This window comes from Pristiophorus japonicus, chromosome 2 (assembly GCF_044704955.1).
Source record: "Pristiophorus japonicus isolate sPriJap1 chromosome 2, sPriJap1.hap1, whole genome shotgun sequence".
Taxonomy (NCBI): domain Eukaryota; kingdom Metazoa; phylum Chordata; class Chondrichthyes; family Pristiophoridae; genus Pristiophorus; species Pristiophorus japonicus.
The window spans coordinates 233,008,682-233,031,080 of record NC_091978.1 but is presented as its reverse complement, the minus strand read 5'-3'; the positions used below and the strand labels follow the sequence as shown (position 1 = coordinate 233,031,080).

Here is a 22,399-nt window from a genome sequence, read left to right as displayed (position 1 = left end):
CACTAATTATTTTAAACGCATTACTAAATAAGCATTAAACAATGGCAATATATGAAATTGCAAAGTTTCACTTGTCACAGTTGGAGTAAAAAGACAGGCAAATAAAAAAAGATACTACATAGCATGATTTCAAAGTTCAGACTTGTACATGTTGGATTTAGCTAGTTAATAAACACACAAATTATTGAACTATGGTTTCAAGACCTGCTTAACTATGCCAAATATAGATAATACCTGTACCCCCCTGCCCCCCCCCACCCCCGTTTGATCAATGCTTCCCCAAGACATTTTTCTGCTTACCACCCTGATCCCCAAGGCTTTCAGGGACATGTCAGCTCAATAAGCTTTCATGTAAAGCTTTTTGTTTAGCTTTATTACATCAAATTTAATCAGGTTCTATGGCAACAGTGAAAATTCAAAAGTGAATTATCATAACTCGTGGAATTTATTTTCTTAGCAGTTGTATAATAATCCTCTGAAATCTGAAACAAAATAAGGTGCTTTCAGTAATTTTCTGCAAGTAAGTTTAAATACTACTTACAAAACTCTTGTTTGATAAACCTAATCAAAAGTTTTTTGTTCCACCAGGCTTCTCAGGCAACAGCTAATCTTGTCACAACATAAAGCATTTAGCAGCTGAGAATAACAGTGGGAACAAGCTATAGTCTTTAATAAGTTCAGCTAATCTTTCCGTTTGAAACATTGCCACTGGATCAGAAAGGTTTATCAAAAATAGCTTGAAATAAAAGTTCATAATAAATAAAATAAACTTAGAATTCCGTGCGGTTCAGTTTGTGACATTATAGACTACAGGGTGTGGGTACCGAGAATGGCTTTATTTCTTTGCTTGTATAGATCCAATTAAATTTACTAAGGTCCCAGGGTTACATTCTTTTTATCCATGTATGTTATTAAAATCAGTTAGCAATTTCATTGCAAAATCAAGTGACTGATGTGAAACTGAAAGAACATACTGATGAACAATGTTCAATCTATTATACTGGTGCAGCTCGAGGTGCAGCCTGTATTGTGTCACATGACAGGCAACAACAACTTGCATGGTTGCACAGATGGGGAGGGACGAGGCCATGGATATAGACATGAATGAGGGTTTCAGCAACAGATGAGCTGAGGCAGGGGCGGAGACAGATGATGTTACGGAGGTGGAAGTAGGCGGTCTTGGTGTTGGAGAGGGTATGGGGTCAGAAGCTCAGATCAGGGTCAAATAGGAAGCCAATGTTGCCAACAGTCAAGTTCACCTTCAGACAGAGGCCAGGGAGAGGGGTGGAATGGCGAGGACCAAAGACAATGGATTTGGTCTTCCAAGTATTTAGTTAGAGGAAATTTCTGCTCATCCAGGATTGGATGTCGGGCAAGCAGAGTGGCAAATCAGAGACGGTGGAGGGGTCGAGAGAGGTGGTGGTGAAATAGAGCAGGGTGTCATCAGCGTACATGTGGAAACTGACATTGTGTTTTTGGATGATGTCGCCGAGATGCAGCAGTTGATTTGGGGAAAGGGAGAAGAGGAGGCAGATAAGGGGGGGGGGGGCGGTAAAAGGATAGATCCTTGGGGGACTCCAGAGGCAATGGTACGGAGTGGGAAGAGAAGCCATTGCAGGTGATTCTCTGGCTATGAATGGATAGAAAAGAATGGAACCAGGCAAGGGCAATCCCACCCAGCTAGATAACAGAGGAGAGACGTTGGAGGAGAATTGTGTGTGGTCAACTGTGTCAAAGGCTGGAGAAGGATGAGGACAGATAGTTCGCAATGGTCACGGTCACATAAGATATAATTTGTGACTTTGATAAGGCTTGTTTCAGTGCTGTGACAGGGGCAGAAAACTGATTGGAGGGATTCAAACATGGAGTTGTAGGAAAGAGGGGCACAAATTTGGGAGGTGATAACACGTTCAAAGACTGGAGAGGAAAGGGAGGTTGGAGATGGGGCAGTAGTTTTCAAGGGCGGAGAGGTCAAGGGTAGGTTTTTTGAGGAAGGGGGCAATGACGGCAAAGTTGAAGTGGAGGGGAACAGTACCTGAAGAGAGGGAATGGTTAACAAATCAGTTAACACGGGGACCAGGAAGGGAAGTTGAGTGGGCAGCAGTTTGGTGGAAATAGGGTCGAAGGTGCAGGAGTTAGGTCTCACGGACAAGATGAGCTCTGAGAGAGCATGAGGGAGATAGGAGAGAAACTGGAGAAATATGCAAATTCAGGGCTAGGGCAGGGGGGAACCTTGGGAGAAATTTGGCCCAGTGGGCTAGGTGAAGGGAGGGAAGTGGCAGAGACAGCTGAATGGATGGTCTCAATCTTAGTGACAAAGAAGTCCATGAGTTCCTTGCACTTGTTGTTGGTGGTGAGGGTAGAGGGGGTGGGGAATAGGGATTTAAGATGATGGTTTGCAGTGGAGAAGAGAAGCCCGGGATCATCTTTGCATTTCAGGCTGACCCGATAGTGCTTTATGTGGTCCAGCCAGATCAGATAGCTAAAATAAACCAGTTATCCACCATAAACATTCAAATCTGTGTCCCTTAGACTTAAAGAAAAAAAAGGAAAAACTTGCATTTATATAGCGCCTTCATGACCACCGGAGATCCCAAAGCACTTTACAGCCAATGAAATATGTTTTGAACTGTAGTCACTGTTGTAATTTAGGAAACACATAGAAACATAGAAAATAGGTGCAGGAGTAGGCCATTCAGCCCTTCAGGCCTGCACCGCCATTCAATAAGATCATGGCTGATCACGGCAGCCAATTGGCGCACAGCAAGCTCCCACAAACAGCAATGTTATAATGACCAGATAATCAGTTTTTAGGTGTTGATTGAGGGATAAATATTGGCCAGTGCACCAGGGATAACTCCCCTGCTCTTCTTCAAAATAGTGCCAAGGGATCTTTTATGTCCACCTGAGAGGGCAGACGGGGCCTTGGTTTAACATCTCATCCGAAAGATGGCACCTCTGACAGTGCAGCACTCTCTCAGTACTGTATTGGAGTGTCAACCTAGACGTGAACCCACAACCTTCTGACTCAGAGGCAAGAGTGCTACTAACTGAACTACGGCTGACACCTGGAGCGAAGATGAGGGTAGTGCCAAGGGGAACGCCCAGGGTGAGAGAGAGTAATAGTGTTAATAGGGATCAAAGGTGGAGGTGAGGGTGATTGAAAATAAATGTTGTGGTGACTAGAGGGCCAGCGGCTAGACAGTTGGGAACTTAAAAGTGCCATTGTAGTGACTAGGGGGAGAATTGTTTCCAGGAGTTGGGAGGGGAAAAGGGGATGTGAGTGGGGAGGGATACAAGGAAGTGATCAGAGATGGCCTTATCTGTGATTTACATGATGGGAGTAGAGAGGCCACATGAGATGGCAAGGTCGAGAGTATGGTCCTGAATATGGTTAGGGGAGTTTATATGGAGGGAGAGATTGAGTGAGGATTAGATGGCAGTGAACTCAGAGGAGAGGGGGCATGATGAGTTTAGATGGAGGTTAAAATCATCAAGGATGAGAAGAAGCTGAGGGAGGAAAGCAGTGAAGATATCGCAGAGAAACTTGGCATAGTACTTGGGTGAGCAGTAGAGAACAAGTATTTTAAAGGAGAGGTGAGAGGGATCGAATAAGGTGAGATGCTCAAAGGAGGAGAAGGCACCAGAGGAGTAGGGAACAGACCAAGGTGATTTGGTGATCAGAACCACATTACCACTATGGTAGTCTGGGTGGGGCAAGTGCTGGAAGGTATAGCCAGGCGGAGAGGCTAGATTCAGGGGCAAGGTGTCATCATCCATCGGCCAAGTTTCCATTAAGGTCATGATGTCGATGCAATCATCCACAATAAGCTCATGGATGGCAATGGCTTTGTTCACAAGTGAACGGATATTCCGGAGGGAGATGCAGAGAGGGGCAGTAATAGCTCTTTGCTTGGGAGATCAGTGGAGCCGGAAGTTGGCAATAACCAGGAAATTCTGCCAGCAAGAAGGGAGGGATGTGCTGGGGAAGGCAATTCAGATCAGTGAGAATTCAGGCATGTGACAGTCAGAGAATAACAGCAAATCCTGGAAGACATTGTACATGAGCTGACAGTGGCCCGTAGTATTTGTGTGGAGCCAGGAAGTGCACAAAAATCCTTCCAATTACATTTCTGGATCTTTTCTTGAGCAGCCACTAGTGGTCCTGTTAATGACCATTGGTTAGGCTGCTCAACGCATGGTATAAATAGCTGGAGCATGTGTGGCGCATGCTGTGCCCATTTGTACCTGAAACTTGTAAATGGGGTCCTACAACTGGTGTAGGACACGATTTGCATATTTATCCAGCCTCCTGCTGGAAACAGATAAGTGTGCGGCTCATTCATTTATGGACGAGTCTGGAAGTTGCATCAGTCAGGCCTTGGGTCAGTGGGGTAGCTGAGGCACCCTCCCCCTGCTTTTCAAATGCTGGTTGCCCGTTTTCAGGTGAAGCAGTTGAAAATCGCCCCCTATAAATCTCAGATACATTGATAACTTAAGTAACATCACAAAACAGTATACAGGACAGCATGATGCCAACATGAAGCACCATAGCGCACTATGTTAGATATCAAGGACCCGAAATTGATGAAGGCCCCCGCCCACCCAAATGCCACCCAAAGGACCGCTGATGGCCGCTGTGGTATCTGACGGTACTTTGGACGGGACATTCATCGCGAAGGTCCTTCAAAGGGTGGTGGGCGGCAAATGAGGGACTTATGCTCCCAATCTTGGCAGCAGCCAGCGGGAGCTCTCATTCTCGGTGGCAAAGGCGCTTGCCACCCAAGTGCCGCTGAGGATGGAGACGGGCCCACGGAGAGTCGAACACCTGCAAAGAAAAATCATCAAGAAAAAACACCCATCGGAAGACCTTCAGGGGACCCCATTGAGATAAGTCGCTGTGGAGGAAAAAAAATGTTTACCTACCTTTTTTTCAGGATCTTCATACTTATCGTTGGGGACAGACCAGCATCCAGCCAGCAGTCCACCCCCATTCTGATGCTGACTCCCGCCTGCACCAATCTAGCATCTCAGCAGGCAGGAGGTCAGTTGTGCCACTCGGCCATCTGCTGACATCAGCGGGTGCTTCCCGGCGGTTCTCCCCTCCCGCCCACATCGAAATTAGCACTGGGCGGATCTTCCAGAGGAATGTCAGCGGCAGTGGGCGGCGAATTCATCAATTTTGCGCCCCAGATTTTCTAAGTTCCTAACCACAGCAGCACTGCACAGGTAAGTTCCAAGCAAAAGCAGAAGCCTTCCCTAGGGAAATCAGACAGCACATGATCACCAAGCCACTCTTACACAACACCTAGGAACCAGCAACAGAAAAGATCTGGAGCAGGTTACTTTAATCTGCTAGACAACACAGCAAACCTAGAGCAAGAAAAGGGTGAAATAAGCTATATAAAAAGAGGAACTTACAGACTCGTCTGAAAAAAAATCAAACATAAAACAGCAACACATACCTCCATGTATAGACCAAGAAGATTGTAGGTAATTCCTTCTGTGACACTTGTTGACATTCTTCGCATCACATGAAATGTGTGCTCGACCTACACAAGAGCAGAAAATGTTTCTAAGTTTAAATTTAATACAAAACAATAATCAGATTATGTTAGACTTTTTCTCCTAAATCCCCCGGTATGTAATTACCGGAAGACAATGTGAATCTTTCACAGCCAACTGGCTTTGCTACACCCGTGTATTGTTCTGTCATTACTCTGAAGAAATAATTACCCTCCTTTGTAACACCTGTGCCATAGCAGAAACAATTCTACAAGCAGCCACTCTCATACAATTAGAACTCTTATACAATGCTGATGGTTATTTAAATACAAATTTACACAAGACATTTAGGTGCTGAAATTGCCCCTTTCGTTAAGGCCTCTGGCCACCGGAAAGCGACGGCCTGGGCTCGTTGCGGAATGGCCACCGATTTTTTGGGGGAATGGCTGCCGTTCGCGCAATTGCCCTCAAGCGTTTTTCCGGCGGTGACCATATCCGCCCTGCTACCCCCCCGTCCCCCCTCCCTCCCCCTTCCGCCTTGTTGCTGCCGAAGCCTCTTAAGTGCATCATCAGAGCGCGCATCGCTGATGTCCTGTCCCGGAAGCGAAATTCAGCTGAGAAAGTCTTCCGGCCAACGGCCGGTACCCCCTACAGCTTTTTCTGTCGGTGCACTGTGTTTTAAATGGCGCTGCGGCCGCCATTAAAGGGGAGGGCTTACTGCCATGGCCGCCATCTTATTTTTTTGTATCGGCCGACTGCCAGGTCAGCCCAACAAATATGCCCCGGGTTCGGCTGGGCCGCCAACAGGCAGTCTGACACCCCCTCTTGGGTGCCAGGCTGTTGGCCTGGCCGAAACCCTCCCTGGGGGCCCAGTGGACCTAACTAAAATAAACGCAGAGTTCGCAATGGCTCTCCCCTTTAAGTGAAGGGGAGAGACGTGGTGACGCGCCAGTGTGATGATGTCACCAGCCTGGCGCTGATGACTGACCGCAGTAGAGACTCCATCCCGCCCCCACTTTCGCCCCACTTATTGCTGACTTCTCCGCTCTGCCCCCACTTCCGCCCCTATTATGACCGACTTCTCAAAGAAAAATGACAAAGCGCTGAATTTCGCAAGATAGGCCGCCACGATGAACAATAGGTGCGCCCTGTTTCCGGTGGAGATGAATTTCAGCCCCTTAAAATCATAGCATACGTTCTGAAGGTATATTTCCAATATTTTAGAAAATAGTGTGAAAAGTATGGACAACAATCAAGAGATTGAAAAACCGAACAATTTTATTTCTTAATTTCAACAAATTCTCCAAGCTCCCTCTTGTTGCATTTCTTTTGAAAGATGTTGAACTTCTTTTCTTCTCAATTTCTTCTCTTTCGTGCATCTTCTGCTGTTGTTGACTCCTTGGTAGGATACAGTTCCAATGACCCTGGATGTTTTCAAATACCTCACTCAAGTACCTATTATGCACTTGTAACCTTTGGCAAGGAGTCTCAGCAGGATATCAGACTCTGGGGGAATCTCTCAGCCAAGCCAAAACCTGTCCTCACCTCACATCCATGCCTTCACACTTCCAACAGGAGTTGCTGGATAGCATTCAGAAGCAAGAACAATAGCCGATTTTCCTTTTCTTAATTCAGTGTTCCAAGGTCAATCGTTGTACTGCTACCACTGCCATAGCTGAGATCAGCTATCTCACAACAGACCGAACTCAAACCTGCCAACCCTCCTGGTCTATACAACTCAGCTTCTTACTGGAATCACTCACTGAGCCAATGTGGGAAATATTACATTAGTAAAACTATGGTCCAGAATTTCCTCGGAGCTGCTCCCATTCCGCAGCCGTAACTTTGTTGGAAGTGCAGTGGAAGTTTTGTTTACATGCATAAACAGGGTTTCCGTCAGAATTGCGGTGGCAGAATGGGTGTAGCTGGGAAGAAATTCTGGGCTGATAAGTTCCAAATTGCACAAAATATTTGAGTGTGGAAAAACTCCAAATTTTATGAGTTTTGAGAATTATAAAATATCCTCCATCACCATAATTTATTTGAAATTTCATATGTATAAATATGTTGATAGGTATTCACTGCTGCACCGTACTTCCACTTTCAAAATAAATTACTTTTCTAATGATTTAAAACAGAAGAATTATGTTGGTATGGAAGTAATGACTAGTCAGACAACCCTATATTTGTCATGTTCCTGAAAACTACTAAAAAAATACTGTCAAAGCTGAATAAAGTGAGTTGATCAAGCAGGAACTTTTGAAGATTTTAAAATAAAATGGTTAAAAGGGGTATTTCATGTAGTTTAAAAAAGAAACAATGCTTGACAATAATAGACTTATTCCCAATAACCTGACCAAACTAGTAAAGATGTTTTGTGAACTTTTCCAGATGATTGTCTTCTAATGTAGTACTTGAATTGTACAATTTCAGAAAAATATAAAGCAGCAAGCCAAACCTGAAATCTGCAGTTGAGAAGTGATTTGTGACAACACTTCACTTTTAGAGAGAAAAGATATTATTGTTTATGCACGCGGTCAGTAGAGTAAATTTTGCTGGTGTTTACTAGCTGTCAAATATTGTAGAATGATTTTTGAAAAGCTGCCAAGAAATATTTTAAACTGTATCAAAGACAAGCTGGTAATGTAGCAGTGCCTTCCCTGCCCAAATCTTGGTAATCAACCTGAGGAAAAAAACTGTAACAAGTCAAACTATAGCAGCAAACAATTATTTATTTTTTAGACATCATATTACCACCATGATGCAACATTTTAAAATCCTTTCCAGACTGCTCCATCTGTCAACAGAAATTTACACGCTAACTCTTTCCTCCCCTTGGACCCTCCAGATGGAGACTGGATTTCTAAGCATATATTTAATGGTGTTTTTCTTTTGTTTTTAAGTGGGAACTCAGGATCTAATGGAAAGGCTCTGTGATTGGCAGTGCGATTAATCCCTGGAGAGTGTACCATTAATTCCAGCTAAACTGTTACTGAAACACAGATAATAAGTAATGCTCTTAAAGGGGTAACGTCTTCAGGAACAAACGTTTGGCAATCCTTTTTTGTTCGTAAATTCTGTCATTGTGTCACTTGAAAATGATGTGACTGAGATGAATGTGATGCACATTTTATCTTCACCTTATGGTCCATTAACTGATGCAATTCATATAAGCCCTTGTGCTACGTTCAATAATCACTTGACACTGGATAATCCACAAAAAGCAAAATGAAATTGAAGAACCCACTAAAACAAAGAATACATCAATAAGAACAGTAACAAAGTGAAATGCTGTGGTGATACAGGTAACTTAGATACGAGAGTAAATTCAGCGAGGCTATGATCCTGATGCAGAGCACATATCTGAGAAATAAGCACAGTCAGCTAACCCATTTCACGGCACACCCAATTTTCCGGTGACAGATTTAAATCACCAGATAATTAGGTGTGCCAGTCAGATGGGTTGATCTCTGCATCCAATGCTTCAATCTGCACTCCTGTCAAGCAAACCTTGTGGTTAGAAGTGCAGCCTCAATGAATTTACCTATGGGCTCAGAGAATAGAGTCATGTGGTTTACAGGCTGAGCAGTTGCCTGTACTTGTACATAAACATATATACAGCATCAGCAAGTTCATTTCAAAGCTACAATGCATTTCCAATAACGCCATGGGCTGTACTTTCCACTTAGATCGCTAGGGCCCAAAAAATAGGCAATGTTCCAGTCTGAGCAATGTTTCAGCCTTCAGGATCGCTGGAAGATGGGCCATTTTTAGGATCGCTACTATTGGCTTTTTTGCGGGGGGCGATAGCCCAGCGAGGTGAAATGGGCCTTAGTGATATGAGATGGGCCTCAGCGATGTGGAAGGCAAGGGTTCCCTAGCAACAGCCTTCTGCACATGCATTTTTTTTTGCAAGCAAGTTTTCCCGTGATTCCGGAGGTCAGGAGTCATCCACACATGCGCAGAAGGCAAAGGGAGAGGGAGAGAGAAAGAGGATAGAGAGAGGGAGGAAGGCAGAGACAGAAAGGAGAGATAGAAAGCAATAGAGAGATAAGCAATAAACATCAGCAACATGTCAGATGATTCAGAGATGTAAGCATCGGCGTAAACATCGACAGCATTGGCGTGAACATTTTAGACTTTTTGGACATTGCTTTTTCAAATTTCAGAAGAGCTGACATTGGGACAGGCCCAGGAAGGTTCCACAGGAATACACATCAGGTGGGTGAGGATAGTCTAGGATAGCTGAAAGCAGATAGAGGACCCTTTCGTCATGTAATGGGAGATCAGGTAAACTAGTCAATGCTCAAGCCATCAAAATGACGGAGAGCCCCAGAGCACAGGAACCTCAGGACAAAGGAAGCTATTTGGCCACCCAGACTTGTTGGAGCCTTTATCTCCAGGAAGAGCCCAGTAACAAAGGCACAGGCCGAAGATGTGATTCATTGCTCTTTAGTTGGACTGCCTCAGACAAAGGACTGGTTTTTGGCACGAGGATTCAGCAAGCATTTTTTTGGTACAAGAGAATGGCAGTTGGCTGCCATTTCTCTCTCTCTCTCTCTCTCTCTCGCTCCTCTTCTTGGCTTGCTTGCTTCGTTCAATGCATTCAAGGACCGAGCACTCCATCTGGGATGGAGAGAAAAAACCTTCATCTACGAGCAAAGAGAGCCTTACTATTTCGACTGGGAAGCTGACCTTGAGACTGGGACATGGAAACCACAGATTGGTACGAAACCAGAAGATACGCCTCATCGGGAGAAGCAGCGAGTAAGCCAGAGGGGTAACTGGTGAGCATTATCCCAGCCCACACATCCTTTAGACCACCGCATAGTGTGAAAGGGTGTCGTGTGTCCCAACCAAGCCTTAGGGATAGTTACAACTATCGAGACAACTGCTCCGTAAGACGCAATTCCTGATCCATTTAATCGTTTATATTATACTTCGCAACACAGGTTAGAATTGCAACTCCCGAAATTTCCAATTGTTCAAAAGAATCATCAAAAAGCTGTCTCGCCAGATGCCTGCATTATCCACCAATTTGTAAGATTTCTAAATCTCTGGCATTAAATTGACAGCGAGATGATTCTTTTAAAACAATTCGGAACAGTTTATTAAAAATACACACACATGCACATCTATCAACAGTCGTAGATACCCTACGGATCTACCTTAATTACATCAGATATAATGAGGTTATAATAAAAAGCGATATACTTTACTTCCCTCTGGCTGGCTAGATGAACACATAGCCTGCTGTTTCTGCTGGTCTTTGAGTGGGAGATTTTGCCGTGTGTCCAGGAGAGAAGAGAGAGACCAGTTCCTGGCTTGTGTTTTTATATTCCTTAAGTTCATTGTTCCTCAGAAAGCCCCTGGATTGGATCTTGGTTCCAGGGCAATTCCTTATTGGTTCTCCTCACACATGTGGCTGTCTGGACTTGCCCAGCCATCTCTTAAATTAATGGCTTTCCAATTAAGACAATACACAACAGGCCATGCTGGAAGCCTGTGGGCAGCATGGCCTGTTGTGTATTGTCTTAATTAGAAAGCCATTTTGTTTCAACACTCAGCCTTTCCGTATAATCTACACTTTTAACATTTATACATACACAGGATCAATGTTATAGAAACATAGAAAATAGGTGCAGGAGTAGGCCATTCGGCCCTTCGAGCCTGCACCGCCATTCAATAAGATCATGGCTGATCATTCCCTCAGTACCCCTTTCCTGCTTTCTCTCCATACCCCTTGATCCCCTTAACCGTAAGGGTCATATCTAACTCCCTCTTGAATATATCCAATGAACTGGCATCAACAACTCTCTGCGGCAGGGAATTCCACAGGTCAACAACTCTCTGTGAAGAAGTTTCTCCTCATCTCAGTCCTAAATGGCCTACCCCTTATCCTAAGACTATGTCCCCTGGTTCTGGACTTCCCCAACATCGAGAACATTCTTCCGGCATCTAACCTGTCCAGTCCAGTCAGAATCTTATATGTTTCTATGAGATCGCCTCTCATCCTTCTAAACGCCAGTGAATAAAGGCCCAGTTGATCCAGTCTCTCCTCATATGACAGCCCAGCCATCCCTGGAATCAGTCTGGTGAACCTTTGCTGCAGTCCCTCAATAGCAAGAACGTCCTTCCTCAGACTAGGAGACCAAAACGAAACACAATATTCCAGGTGAGGCCTCATTTAGGCCCTGTACAATTGCAGTAAGACCTCCCTGCTCCTATACTCAAATCCCCTAGCTATGAAGGCCAACATATCATTTGCCTTCTTCACCGCCTGCTGTACCTGCGTGCCCACTTTGTGACTGATGAACCATGACACCCAGGTCTCATTGCACCTCCCCTTTTTCTAGTCTGCCGCCATTCAGATAATATTCTGCCTTCGTGTTTTTGTCCCCAAAATGGATAACCTCACATTTATCCACATTATACTGCATCTGCCATGTATTTGCCCACTCACCTAATCTGTCCAAGTCACCCTGCAGCCTCTTAGCATCCTCCTCACAGCTCACACCGCCACCCAGTTTAGTGTCATCCGCAAACTTGGAGATATTACACTCTATTCCTTTATCCAAATCATTAATGTATATTGTAAAGAGCTGGGGTCCCAGCACTGAGCCCTGCGGCACCCCACTAGTAACTGCCTGCCATTCTGAAAAGGACCCGTTTATCCCGACTCTCTACTTCCTGTCTGCAAACCAGTTCTCTATCCACATCAATACATTACCCCCAATACCATGCGCTTTGATTTTGCACAGCAATCTCTTGTGCGGAACCTTGTCAAAAACCTTTTGAAAGTCCAAATACACCACATCCACTGGTTCTCCCTTGTCCACTCTACTAGTTACATCCTCAAAAAATTCCAGAAGATTCGTCAAGCATGATTTCCCTTTCATAAATCCATGCTGACTCGGTCCGATCCTGTCACTGCTTTCCAAATGGGCTGCTATTTCATCCTTAATGATTGATTCCAACATTTTCCCCACTACTGATGTCAGGCTAACCGGTCTATAATTACCCTCTTTCTCTCTCTCTCTCTCTCCTTTTTTAAAAAGTGGCGTTACATTAGCTACCCTCTAGTCCATAGGAACTGATCCAGAGTCGATAGATTGTTGGAAAATGATCACCAATGCATCCACTATTTCTAGGGCCACTTCCTTAAGTACTCTGGGATGCAGACTATCAGGACCCGGGGAATTATCGGCCTTTAATCCCATCAATTTCCCTAACACAATTTCCCGCCTAATAAGGATATCTTTCAGTTCCTCATTCTCACCAGACCCACTGTCCCCTAGTACATTCGGAAGGTTATTTGTATCTTCCTTTGTGAAGACAGAACCGAAGTATTGGTTCAATTGGTCTGCCATTTCTTTGTTCCCCATTATAAATTCACCTGAATCCGACTGCAAGGGACCTACGTTTGTCTTTACTAATCTTTTTCTCTTCACATATTTATAGAAGTTTTTGCAGTCAGTTTTTATGTTCCCTGCAAGCTTCCTCTCGTACTCTATTTTCCTCTTCTTAATTAAACCCTTAGTCCTCCCTCTGTTGAATTCTAAATTTCTCCCAGTCCTCAGGTTTGTTGCTTTTTCTAGCCAATTTATATGCCTCTTACTTGGTTTTAACACTATCCTTAATTTCCCTTGTTAGCCATGGTTGAGCCACCTTCCCAGTTTTATTTTTACTCCAGACAGAGATGTACAATGACTGAAGTTCATCCATGTGATCTTTAAGTGTTTGCCATTGCTTATCCACCGTCAACCCTTTAAGTATCCTTTGCCAGTCTATTCTAGCCAATTCACACCTCATACCGTTGAAATTACTTTTCCTTAAGTTCAGGACCCTAGTTTCCGAATTAACTTTGTCACTCTCCATCTTAATAAGGAATTCGACCATATTATGGTCACTTTTCCCCAAAGCGCCTCGCACAACAAATTGCTAATTAGTCCCTTCTCATTACACATCACCCAGTCTAGGATGGCCAGCTCCCTGGTTGGTTCCTCGATATATTGGTCTCGAAAACCATCCCTAATACACTTCAGGAAGTCCTCCTCCACCGCATTGCTACCAGTTCGGTTAGCCCAATCTGTATGTAGAATAAAGTCGCCCATGATTACTGCTGTACCTTTATTGCACACATCCCTTATTTCTTGTTTGATGCTGTCCCCAACCTCACTACTACTGTTTGGTGGTCTATACACAACTCCCACTAGCATGTTCTGCCCTTTGGAATTCCGCAGCTCCACCCATACCGATTCCACATCATCCAAGCTAATGTCCTTCTTTACAATTGCATTGATTTCCTCTTTAACCAGCAAAGCTACCCCGCCTCCTTTTCCTTTCTGTCTGTCCTTCCTAAATGCTGAATACCCTTGGATGTGAGTTCCCAGCCTTGGTCACCCTGGAGCCATGTCGCCGTGATGCCAATCACATCGCATCTGTTAACTGCTATCTGCGCAGTTAATTCATCCACCCTATTCTGAATACTCCTCGCATTGAGGCACAGAGCCTTCAGGCTTGTCTTTTTAACACACTTTGCCCCTTTTGAATCTTGCTGTAATGTAGCCCTTTTTGCTTTTTGCCTTGGGTTTCTCTGCCCTCCACTTTTACTATTCTCCTTTCTATCTTTTGCTTCTGCCCTCCCTTCTATTTCCCTCTGTCTCCCTGCATAGGTTCCCAACCCCCTGCCATATTAGTTTAACTCCTCCCCAACAGCACTAGCAAACACTCCCCCGAGGACATTGGTTCCGATTCTGCCCAGGTGCAGACCGTCCAGTTTGTACTGGTCCCACTTCCCCCAGAACCGGTTCCAATGTCCCAGGAATTTGAATCACTCCCTGCTGCACCATTTCTCAAGCCACGTATTCATCTGAGCTATCCTGCGATTCCTACTCTGACTAGCATGTGGCACTGGCAACAATCCTGAGATTACTATTTATCATTAATAAACACTTTTATTCTTACAGTAGGTGGTTGGTAACCTTTTTGAGAAAAAAAAACTAACCTAAAAAACACGTAACTAAATGAGTTACGCTGGTGCAAATTGATTGGGGAAACTGGGGATTTTTAAGTTAGGCCAGAAAAAGCAACCTACTCCAAAAAAAAACGCAGCAACTCATGGGGAAAATCGAGCTCTTTAAGTGCACATCCAAGTATTTTTTTTAATGTGGTGAGGGTTTCTCATGACCTGGCATATCCCTCACTCTACCATTACTATCAAGCCAGAGGACGAACCCTGGTTCAACGAAGAGTGTAGAAGAGGATGCCAGGAGCAGTACCAGGCATACCTAAAAATGAAGTGCCAACCTGGTGAAGCTACATCACAGGACTACATACATGCTCAACAGCAGAAAAAGCATGCTATTGACAGAGCTAACTGATCCCACAACAAACGGATCAGATCAAAGCTCTCCAGTACTGTCAAATCCCATCGTGAATGGTGGTGGACAATTAAACAATTAACAAGAGGAGGAGGCTCCATGAACATCCCCATTCTCAACGATGGCGGAGCTCCGCACACAAGTGCAGAAGACAAGGCTGACGCATTCGCAACCATCATCAGCAGAAGGCGATGATCCATCTTGGCCTCTTCCAGAGGTTCGCATCATCGCAGAAGCCAGTCATCAATCAGTTCGATTCACGCCACGTGATATCAAGAAACAACTGAGTGCACTGGATACAGCAATATTACATAGATTATATAGCACAGAAACAGACCATTTGGCCTTACTAGTCTGTCTTGGTGTTTATATTCCACACAAGTCAATATCCTGATGTTGTCCTCAAGAATCACTGTTTAAAATGTTTCAAACAATAAGATTGTCATGTATTCAACCAGCATTGTAACCCATGTATAAATTGACCTAAGTTGTACACCGTGAGAACACTGACCACTAGGTGGTGAACTTGTGGGAGACACTCCTAACCTAGACCTTCAGATATAAAAGGGGAAGCTCCACCCACTTCCTACACTTGAGTGCTAAGGAATAAAGGACAGGTCACAGACTGACCTCCTTTCAAGCATGGGCCTCGTGTGCATTTATACTGTATAGTAAGGACGTATCAATGGCGACAAGAAACTGGGATTTAAACCACGCGAACATGGCCACTAGCAGAACAGACGAGAGGTACTGTGTTAAGGAGTGATTGGGACAGAGATTCAACATTGTTAAAGCAGCACACAGTTCTCCAGGCAGACAAGGGCAGTCGGGCATGCCCCAACATGTAGTCGAACCCAGAGGGGGAGTTCGACAGAGTCAATGGCAAGCTGAACGGCGATTCACGCCATTGCAAGGGACAATGCGGCCAGTAATGGGGCCATCAACACCTGTTAATGGCGCACTCAAGGGCAATAACAGGGGCAGTCAGGGTCGATCGACTGGCAAGAGACCTTTTGTTTCAAACCGCAGCTCATGCTGGAGGCGTGGAGGCATACACTCTGCCGGAGTTTGCAGAAGTGAGCAAAATACCTGCAGAAATTGCAGAAATGAACGCTGGGGAAATCGCTGGAAGCTGAAGTTCAGCGAGTTCATGTGGAGCACGTATACAGTTCATACACCAGGACACCACCGATAATGATGAAAGTGCTCCTCAATGGCATCCCAGTATCAATGGAGTTAGACACGGGGGTCAGCCAGTCCCTGATGGGTATCAAACAGTTCGAAAAGTTGTGGGCGTCCAAGGCCAGGAGGCCAAAATTATCGTCGATTGACGTACAGCTACGGACTTAGCAGATCATTCCGGTGCTAGGCAGCGCCACGGTAGTCGTGACCCACAAAGATTCGGAGAACAGACTGCCACTCTGGATTGTCCCAGGGGACAGTCCCGCACTACTGGGGAGGAGTTGGCTTGCTGTCAAGAACTGGAAATGGAGCGATGTCAATGCAATTTCCTCTGTGGAGCGAGTAGCATGCTCACAGATCCCGGACAAATTTGACTCATTATTTCAACCCGGCATTGGCACTTTCATGGGGGCCAAGATAGTGATTCACATAAACCCAGACGCCAGGCCAGTACACCACAAGGCCAGAACGGTGCCGTACGTGATGCGGGAAAAGATAGAAGGCGAATTGGACCGCCTGCTGAGGGAAGGCATCATCTCGCCAGTCGAATTCAGTGACTGGGCGAGCCCGATTGTGCCGGTGCTCAAGGCGGATGGGTTGGTCAGGATATGTGGCGATTACAAGGCCACCATCAATCGGGTGTCACTCCAAGACCAGTACCCGCTACCGAGAGCGGAGGGCCTCTTTGCGACGCTATCCGGTGGCAAACTTTTTTCAAAATTGGACCTGACCTCAGCTTACATGACCCAGGAGCTGGCGAGTGAGTCGAAGAAGCTGACCACCATCACGACACGCAACGGGTTGTTTGAGTACAACAGATGTCCGTTCGGGATTCGCTCGGCCGCCGCGATCTTCCAACGAAATATGGAAAGCCTCCTCAAGTCGATTCCAGGGACGGTGGTTTTTCAGGATGACATCCTCATTACGGGTTACGATACTGAAGAACACCTCCACAACCTGGAGGAGGTGCTACGCAGACTGGGCCGGGTAGGGCTGCGACTGAAAAAGGCGAAGTGCGTCTTCCTAGCTCCAGAGGTAGAATGACTGGGGATGAGGGTAGCAGCAGACGGGATCGGCCCTACTGCGTCCAAGACGGAAGCGATCCAGAGCACCCAGACCCCGTAACGGAGCTGCGTTCATTCCTGGGGCTCCTGAACTATTTTGGAAACTTTCTTCCCAAATTGAGCACGCTGCTAGAGCCGCTACACGTGCTCCTACGCAAAGGTCGCGAATGGGTCTGGGGGGACAGCCAGGAAAGGGCTTTTAATAGAGCACGCAATTTGTTATGTTCCAACAATCTGTTAACGCTATATGACCCATGTAAGAAACTTGTGTTAACGTGCGATGCGTCGTCCTATGGTGTCGGGTGTGTGTTGCAGCATGTCAATGCCAAGGGTCAGTTACAGCCGGTAGCTTATGCCTCCAGAAGTCTGTCCCAGGCAGAAAGGGGCTACGGGATGGTAGAAAAGGAGGTGCTCGCATGTGTATATGCGGTAAAGAAAATGCACCAGTACCTGTTTGGCAGGAAATTTGAGCTGGAGACAGATCACAAACCCCTAACGTCCCTTTTGGCCGACAACAAGGCCATAAATGCAAACGCATCGGCCCGCATACAGAGATGGGCACTCACGTTAGCCGCCTATGACTACACAATTCGGCACAGACCGGGCACCGAAAACTGCGCCAATGCACTCAGCAGGCTCCCACCAGCCACCACTGAGGGGGCTACCGAGCATGCTGCTGAGATGGTCATGGCTGTTGAAGCTTTCGGAAGCGAAGGCTCACCCGTGACAGCCAGTCAGATTAAAGTCTGGACAAATAGAGACCCGCTATTGTCTCTAGTCAAGAAATGTGTCCTGAATGGGGACTGGGCAGCCACGTACAGGGCATGCCCTGAGAAATTTAAACCATTTCACAGGCGCAAGGATGAACTCTCGATTCAGGCCGATTGCCTACTGTGGGGAAATCGCGTAGTCATGCCCCAGATGGGCAGAGAGGTGTTTATCAGAGAACTCCACAATGGGCACCCAGGCATTGTCACGATGAAGGCAATTGCCAGGTCACACGTTTGGTGGCCAGGGATAGACGCAGATCTGGAACTTTGTGTTCGCAGGTGCAACACGTGTGCCCAGCTGGGCAATGCACCCAGGGAAGCCCCCCTTAGCCCCTGGCCATGGCCCGCCAAGCCTTGGTCATGCATCCATGTGGACTACGCAGGTCCTTTCATGGGGAAAATGTTTTTGGTTGTAGTAGACGCCTACTCCAAATGGATCGAATATGACATTATAAATTCAAGCACATCCTCTGCCACGGTAGAAACTCTACGGGCAATGTTCACCGCCCACGGTCTACTGGACATCTTGGTCAGTGACAATGGCCCGTGCTTCACAAGCACTGAATTCCAGAACTTCATGGCAGGCAATGGAATTAACCATGTTAGAACGGCACCGTTCAAGCCGGCCTCAAACGACCAGGCAGAACGAGCAGTGCAGATAATCAAACAGGGGATGCTCAGAATCCAAGGGGGTTCCCTACAAACCCACTTATCACGCCTCCTGTTGGCCTATAGATCCCGACCACACTCGCTCACAGGGGTTCCACCCGCAGAGCTGCTTATGAAAAGGATGTTCGAAACCCGGTTATCCCTTATACACCCCACCATGAAAGAAATTGTCGAGAGCAGGCGCCAGTCACAATATGACTACCATGACAGGAATGCGAGGGCGCGATGTATTGATTTAAATGATCCTGTTTTTGTCCTCAACTATGCTGCAGGGCCCAAATGGCTCGCAGCCACTGTGGTTGCCAAAGAGGGAAATAGGATTCTGGTAGTTAAACTTACCAATGGACAAATCTGCCGCAAACATGTGGATCAAACAAAAAGGAGGTTCAGCAATCCCATAGAAGAGGCAGAGGAAGAACACGATGTAGCGTTCACTCCACCACAGGTGACCGAACATCGGAACCAAGTGGAGGAGAGCCCAATCACTGTGGGCAGTCCGGACAGGCCTGAGGCACCGCAAACAGCAGACACTCAGGCCAGCGCCCAACAACCAGAGGCCCAACTCAGGCGCTCTACAAGGGAGCGTAAACCACCAGAGACTCAACCTGTGATCCCAATAAGACTTTGGGGGAGGAGGTGATGTCATGTATTCAACCAGCATTGTAACCCATGTATAAACTGAACTAAGTTGTACACCGTGAGAACACTGACCACTAGGTGGTGAACTTGTGGGAGACACTCCTAACCTAGACCTTCAGATATAAAAGGGGAAGCTCCACCCACTTCCTGCACTTGAGTGCTAAGGAATAAAGGACAGGTCACAGACTGACCTTCTCTCAAGCATGGGCCTCGTGTGCATTTATACTGTATAGTAAGGACGTATCACAGATATTGACAGAAAAACATAAGATTTGCTTATAAATCTTTGTAAAAGATTGATTTTTAAAAAGGTTTTCCTGACAAGACACTTTTTCCTTAATGCAACCTTTTTTTTTCCTTATGGTTATATATTTATTGTAAATCTTTAGTTTCACCCTGCATGTTACAAATATCACTTTAATTGCTAAGTTGAACCTCAATTTGTTCTTTTTCTGCATTTTTCTCTACTCCAGCCCCTGTAGAAACAGGGCTCTGATGACATAATACTTGCACTGGTTGTTAGCTGCTGAACAAGTGCAACCAGAGAAGACTTTCCTCTGTCCCGGTACATGAGAAAATGCCTCTAAACTACACCTTCCCAAAGGGCAAGGCCAAGATTGAGATCTTTCTGTAATCGGAATTGAAAGCACAAAACTGCAGTTTACCATTCTATAGCACACCAGAGTCCACATTGGTTTCTAATACATGCCAACCTTGGTGAAAACCCTGGGTCAGTGGTACCACTTTCGCCTGAGTCAGAATGACGTAGGTTCAAGCCCCACTCCAGTGATTAGAGCATAAATCTAGACTGGCACTGAGGGAGTGCTGCGCTGTCAGAGATGCCGTCTTTTGGATGAGATGTTAAACAGAGGCCCGTATCTGCCCTCTCAGGTGGACGTAAAGATCCTATGGTACTATATTGAAGAAAAGCAGGGGAGTTCTCCCCGGTATCCTGGCCAATATTTATCCCTCAACCAACATCACTAAAATAGATTATCTGATCATTATCATGTTGCTATTTGTGGGATCTTGCTATGCCCAAAATTGGCTGCCGCATTTCATACATTACAATAGCGACTACACTTCCAAGTATTTAATTGGCAGTAAAGTGCTTTGGGACATCCTAATTCTGTGAAAAGCATTATAAAATCTAAGTTTTTCTTTCCTTATCATCCCTTGTTTGACATGTACATCAGCATTTTGAGCGTTCAGTCCATGTATTCATATTTCCAGATGAAACTCAACATGGATCAGACTCCTCACTTTTCAGCACTGCTCTGATGAGGCCCCTGACTGGTGCTGAAAGCGGAGCGAGGACAAAAGGGCGAGCCAGGAGCCGCACTTTGGGAGAAAAGGTGCAGAAGTCTGGAGCAACACTTTGGGACAGAGGAAGCAGGGTTTTGAGATAAAGAAGGAGGATAGTAACAACATTAACTAGGGGAGGCAGGGGAGGGAGAAGCGGTCTATCTTGCACTGGAGGAGGGGAGAAGACTGTCAAGTTGAATTCAGAGCGGACAGGGATTTCTTTGAATGGGCGTGGGTTAATCCCGCATCGTGATCCCCGCGCCCGTTTTTGGTTGCTAACAAATTTTTATCCAAAAATTGAGATTTGGCTTTTTAATTCTCCAAGAACTATCTCAGCACTCACTTTCCTACCTCTAGCCCTGCTTTCCCCTGATGAATCCAGTTCACAGAGACATTTACCTCTTCCAAATCCCCATGCACAAAGAAACCTCCTCCAACCCTCCCACTTCATGATGGCACTCTTCTCCTTCCCCTCATAATTCAGCCTCGTATTCTGTCCTAATTCAAGATATCACTTCCATCCCACTCACCCCCCCCATTCAAGCCAAGCTCTTCTCTTCCAACCTCCTCCCCATTCAATGTCCCCACACGAGTCCAGCTCCAACTTTACACACAGCTTTGCTCAGGGCTTGGAGCCCTTCCTTTCCACCGTGGAAGGGATGGGCAGATCCACTAGTGCATTTGTAGATTCAGCCATCATGCAGTGTCTGATGGCCAATGTCTCAGCTTTATTTGAAGCACAAGTAGAAGCCACGTAATGTCTGAGTGCTGCAATGGAAGTTCAGAGTAAAGTCTTGCAAGCTCAGCTTGCTGCCATGCAAGCTCAGACTTCTGCCTGGGTTTACCAGTGTTGAAAGGGGATTGCACAGTGTCACAGCAGTCCAGCAATCTGTCCTGGAACAGATTTACGGATTGTTGAGGCGCCATCCTGGGGAAGTGGTAGTGACTCAGTGGAGCACAAAACCTGCTGTCCTCTCTCAGGATGACAGCATTCGACCTCCCATCACTGCCACTCCGCCAGTGCCCTTGCTGTTGCCTGTCAGCCAGCCAGCCCAGACTGCTGCCGCTTATGCCGACGTGGTGCAGTTTGAAGCCAGGCCTACTCGGTCCAGAGCTGCTCGAGGTCATCCTGCAAGACAATCTACAGTCTCCCCCACTGAAAGTCAGCAGCCTTTCACCAGCCATGCTGCAGCCACTTGGGTAGCAATTCGTAGGAGCACTAGGACAGGCAGAGGCACACTGAAGACAGGCACTAAGGGAATGCACAAGAATGATTAGTTGACTTTTGAATGAAATATTATAATGTTTCGATTCATAAAATTGGTTTGCAATGTCTGTTTCGTGGTGGTTTTTATTTTAGCATTGTGGCCAAGAGGATGCTATGATGGTCAGTAACAGAGGGAAGGTAAGATGTGGGACTATTAGCATTAGAGGAGTTAGGGTTGTGTTCACTGGTATCACACAAAGATGAGTTACTCACCAACAGCCCGGGAAGAAAGGTGCTGAATGGATTGCCGCCTCCCTTCCACTTTTTTCTTCCTCCTCTTCTGCTTTCTCCTTCTCTTCCTCCTCCTCAGCTGGTCACCATATGCCTGGTGGCAAGGGATATGTTCCCATGATGGTGAGGTTGTGGAGCATGCCGCAGACCACGAAGAATCTTGAGCCACGCTATGGTAACTACAGCAGGGCTCCTCCAGAGTGGTCCAGGTAGCGGAAGCATTGTTGAAGGATGCCACTGGTCTGCTCTATCAGAATCCGTATTGCAGCATGGCTTTTATTGAATGCATGTTGCCCACATGTGCGTGGGTTGCGCAGTGGAGTCATGAGCCAGGTGGTCAGCGGATAGTCCATGTTGCCCAGTTGCCATGCTGTGGTTTGTCGT

At 46.1% G+C, this 22,399-nt stretch overlaps 1 long non-coding RNA gene across 1 annotated transcript in view; it reads right to left on the bottom strand.

Annotated features, from left to right (window-relative positions):
• Positions 1-22,068, bottom strand: part of LOC139233327 (uncharacterized) — a 63,058-nt gene extending 40,990 nt beyond the window's left edge. The window contains exons 1-3 of the long non-coding RNA XR_011588182.1: positions 21,998-22,068; positions 5,466-5,552; positions 4,927-5,259 (exon numbers count right to left, since the gene is read on the bottom strand). This is a non-coding gene — a long non-coding RNA (uncharacterized lncRNA). The remainder of the gene's footprint in view (positions 1-4,926; positions 5,260-5,465; positions 5,553-21,997) is intronic.
• Between the last annotated feature and the right edge of the window lie 331 nt (positions 22,069-22,399).